Source organism: Dermacentor silvarum, chromosome 7 (assembly GCF_013339745.2).
Source record: "Dermacentor silvarum isolate Dsil-2018 chromosome 7, BIME_Dsil_1.4, whole genome shotgun sequence".
Taxonomy (NCBI): Eukaryota; Metazoa; Arthropoda; class Arachnida; order Ixodida; family Ixodidae; genus Dermacentor; species Dermacentor silvarum.
In genome coordinates, this window is record NC_051160.1 from 10,626,126 (window position 1) to 10,631,031 (window position 4,906).

Consider the following 4,906-nt stretch of genomic DNA (forward strand, 5'->3'; position numbering starts at 1 on the left):
GCCATGTAATGCGTAGGATGGATAACCGGTGGACCATTAGAGTTACAGAATGGATACCAAGAGAAGGGAAGCGCAGTCCAGGACGGCAGAAAACTAGGTGGATTGATGAAGTTAGCAAATTCGCAGGCGCAATTTGGAATCAGCTAGTGCAAGACAAGGGTAATTGGTGATCGCAGGGATAGGCCTTCGTCCTGCAGTGGACATAAATATAGGCTGAGGATAATGATGAAACCACCCTGCTGCTACGCACCCTTGCTGCACACCGCACTTTTCCCAGCAAGCGCCATCTTTGAAAAATCAATGAAAGCGCTTTGCCGTATGGCTACCGCCTCCAAGATCTGCATCTGCAACGCGCCCTCGAACCGCAATTTTGGCGCACTGCCAAATCTCATCGCCCAGAGTTGGTTCAAGAACGTATTCATAGGCGGCGTTCAGGCAGCAACTTGCAGTTTAATCCAGGTGTAATGTACAGTCCGTCCGTCCGTCCGTCCGTCCGTCCGTCCGTCCGTCCGTCCGTCCGTCCGTCCGTCCGTCCGTCTGTCTGTCTGTCTGTCTGTCTGTCTGTCTGTCTGTCTGTCTGTCTGTCTGTCTGTCTGTCTGTCTGTCTGTCTGTCTGTCTGTCTGTCTGTCTGTCTGTCTGTCTGTCTGTCTGTCTGTCTGTCTGTCTGTCTGTCTGTCTGTCTGTCTGTCTGTCTGTCTGTCTGTCTGTCTGTCTGTCTGTCTGTCTGTCTGTCTGTCTGTCTGTCTGTCTGTCTGTCTGTCTGTCTGTCTGTCTGTCTGTCTGTCTGTCTGTCTGTCTGTCTGTCTGTCTGTCTGTCTGTCTGTCTGTCTGTCTGTCTGTCTGTCTGTCTGTCTGTCTGTCTGTCTGTCTGTCTGTCTGTCTGTCTGTCTGTCTGTCTGTCTGTCTGTCTGTCTGTCTGTCTGTCTGTCTGTCTGTCTGTCTGTCTGTCTGTCTGTCTGTCTGTCTGTCTGTCTGTCTGTCTGTCTGTCTGTCTGTCTGTCTGTCTGTCTGTCTGTCTGTCTGTCTGTCTGTCTGTCTGTCTGTCTGTCTGTCTGTCTGTCTGTCTGTCTGTCTGTCTGTCTGTCTGTCTGTCTGTCTGTCTGTCTGTCTGTCTGTCTGTCTGTCTGTCTGTCTGTCTGTCTGTCTGTCTGTCTGTCTGTCTGTCTGTCTGTCTGTCTGTCTGTCTGTCTGTCTGTCTGTCTGTCTGTCTGTCTGTCTGTCTGTCTGTCTGTCTGTCTGTCTGTCTGTCTGTCTGTCTGTCTGTCTGTCTGTCTGTCTGTCTGTCTGTCTGTCTGTCTGTCTGTCTGTCTGTCTGTCTGTCTGTCTGTCTGTCTGTCTGTCTGTCTGTCTGTCTGTCTGTCTGTCTGTCTGTCTGTCTGTCTGTCTGTCTGTCTGTCTGTCTGTCTGTCTGTCTGTCTGTCTGTCTGTCTGTCTGTCTGTCTGTCTGTCTGTCTGTCTGTCTGTCTGTCTGTCTGTCTGTCTGTCTGTCTGTCTGTCTGTCTGTCTGTCTGTCTGTCTGTCTGTCTGTCTGTCTGTCTGTCTGTCTGTCTGTCTGTCTGTCTGTCTGTCTGTCTGTCTGTCTGTCTGTCTGTCTGTCTGTCTGTCTGTCTGTCTGTCTGTCTGTCTGTCTGTCTGTCTGTCTGTCTGTCTGTCTGTCTGTCTGTCTGTCTGTCTGTCTGTCTGTCTGTCTGTCTGTCTGTCTGTCTGTCTGTCTGTCTGTCTGTCTGTCTGTCTGTCTGTCTGTCTGTCTGTCTGTCTGTCTGTCTGTCTGTCTGTCTGTCTGTCTGTCTGTCTGTCTGTCTGTCTGTCTGTCTGTCTGTCTGTCTGTCTGTCTGTCTGTCTGTCTGTCTGTCTGTCTGTCTGTCTGTCTGTCTGTCTGTCTGTCTGTCTGTCTAGTCATGGGCATGACTAAGACTTTCGCCTTAAGGTTTCTTAGGGACTCCTGAGTACTCATGACATGAATGCCATGACATGCGTGTCATGTAGGTCATGAAAGAGCCGCCTACGTCTTGGTGCTCTCATGGTCGTTTCGTTAACTTGGTAGACTCCCGGCACACTGCTTCGCATAACATCGATTCCCACAGGGCGTGGGATCTCCCGGCTTTTTCGGATTGCCGAATTTCCCCTTGGACCGAAAACCGATCAAAAATACTTTGGTTTCACTCCGAAACAAAATAATAAATAACGTTCCGGTCAAAAATATCGCTTTGTTTCGTTTTTAATTCTTGTTTCAGTTTCGCTCCGACTCACTGGTCAAGAGTACAATCGATTACGACAACCATCAATGCAACGCAACAACATCCGTTCATCCTGCAGGCTATGTAAATCAGATATTTGCTTAAAAAGAGAGAGAGAGAGAGAAAAAGTCGCATTTTCGCCCTAAAGGCGAAGCATCGATTGCGATATCAAATTAGTAGACAGCTATACGAAGTAAGGATATTAAGACCGTGTATCATTGCGCGCAAAACGACATGGACAAGGCGTTATTATTTATTATTATTATTATTATTATTATTATTATTATTATTATTATTATTATTATTATTATTATTATTATTATTATTATTATTATTTATTATTTGTTTCGGAGTGAAACCAAAGTATTTTTGATCGGTTTTCGGTCCAAGGGGAAATTCGGCAATCCGAAACAAGCCCAAGTGAAAACCCTAAGGATATTAGTCTTATCGGCCGTATAAACTTGCCAACATTCGCTTACTAACTAAATTGAGCACGGTTTCACGCGCGCACAGGTAATCATGAACAGATTTCGCTCGATGACCGCGGGAACTCGCTGTTTCTAGGAAGCATCTAATTCAGCATTTTCTAAACTCCTGCTTGCTACGTAATCATATTTTCTGCGTCGTAAACAATGTTCGCGAAATGTAAAAGAAATCACGGGACATGCCCGCTAGCACGCTGCGATTAAAGTGCTCTCAAATGCACTGCGTTTGTAACGAGATGTAATTGCCGCCGCAGTCTTTTAGCATGCAATGCAGTCTAAATGTCTCAGTAAAAACTTCTCTAACTTCGAGTTCACTACACAGCCTGCCCCACCCTCGAATAGAAGTGCAGTGGTTCTCGAGATGCCGTAATTTCGTAAAACAGTGCCCTAATTCTTAATGATAATAATGATGATGACGATGATCATTCGTGGCCAATGAACTCTTTGTAACAGATGGGCTCATTATTAGTGTCCGAGCCAAAGAAAGAAAAAAACACTATCGAAAAACTCTTGACAATGCAGCGCCACCTCCCTTGGATAAATGGAAATGCTCCTGCTTTTGTTGTTACCTCCGAGATTCGAACAACAGCGCAGCCTACGATATATGCCGCCCGGTCTCGGAGCCTCAAGGGTAGTTGAAGAAACTCTGTAAAGGCGGCGGTAAGTGGCAAAGTGTGGTTTCAAAGGTAAGGTTTCAAAGTGGAAGGAAACATCAACAGATCAGCCGTAGAGATCAGCAAGAGACGATTGGAGTACTGGTGGAAAAAAAGCAGGGAAAAGATGGGTACGACCTGATCTCTTAAAATCATAGGCAGCGGCACAAGGTAAATTTTTGAAAAAGAAAAATAATAATGAGAGGTATACAAAAATACTAGATAAAGAACCTGTATAGTATACCTGATTAAATCAAGCAGGCTAGGTGACTATTTGTCGCCGCCCCGTTTCAAAGGGGATGCCAATAAATCATCATCATCATCATCATGATCAGTTTCGTTTCGTGAAATCCCAGTTATTTACTGCTGTCACACTGATTCATCGGTTCGCTACAACACGGTTTACTGCGTGCGGCGGGGGAAAACCTGCACCGGTTACATCCAACGGAACTAAATCCAGAGCCAGTTTCTCGATTCTAACTATGAGTACGCAGTGAACATCATTATTTTAAAAATTACACCCTTTCGGCCGTATCTAGACTCCGAACGGCAATCGACATTTGTCTTGCTTGCGTTTCCTTTATTCAAACTCTGCGCTCGTTGCGTTCTTGTGAGGAATGATATGTCCCGATGATAACGCACATCCATACGTGATCCGAAAGTGCCGGGCACGCAAAGTTGAAGAAAGGAAAGGAACGCAAGTTGAATGATCATCATTGTTTTGGGGACAAGATTACGCCCTAGAGGGTGCAGTGTTTTTTTACGGCTATGATTTCTTTTTCGTAGTCCTACCGCGTGTTTCAAGTGCATATGGTTGGTCACCTTCGGTACAGCAATATATAGCTGTCCTTCGACAATAGCGAAATCATTATGAAACCCTATTGATCTGTGACCATCAACCATTACAAGACGCTAAGAGCAAACGAATGTGTGTATAGTCCACTCTGCCAACGTCGTGAACCGATATCAGAGAATAACAAGAAATATGATAGCGAATCCCTCTGGGATTGCTAGCATAACACAAACTCATGGCCACAATGCCCCTAAAGGCATCCTGATCTTTATTAATTGCGCTGCAATGCGGGCTGGTTGGTATGTCATCTTGGAATCTTATCATCACTATCCTCCTCATCAACCTATCTTTATGTCCACTGCAAGACGAAGGCCTCTTCCAGCGATCTTGCAATTGCATCTGCCTTGCACTAGTTTATTCAAAGCTGTGCCCACAAAACTCCTAACTCCTAGACTGCGCTTCTCTTCCATTGGCAGCCATTCTGTAGCTAATCGGTAATCGGCCCTACCCGTCACGTGGCCTGCCCAACTCCATTTCTCCCTCTTAGCTTTGACTATACATATAGAATATCGGCTACCCCCGTTTGTTCTCTAATCCACACCGCCGTCTTACTGTGTCTTGACGTTACGCTTAACTTTACTCTTAGAATACTAGAGCAGGGGCACAAACAAGACGAGGACAACACAAGGGTCCATGAACGCACAGGCAGAGTGCATGCCGTTGCAGTGCAACTGTAC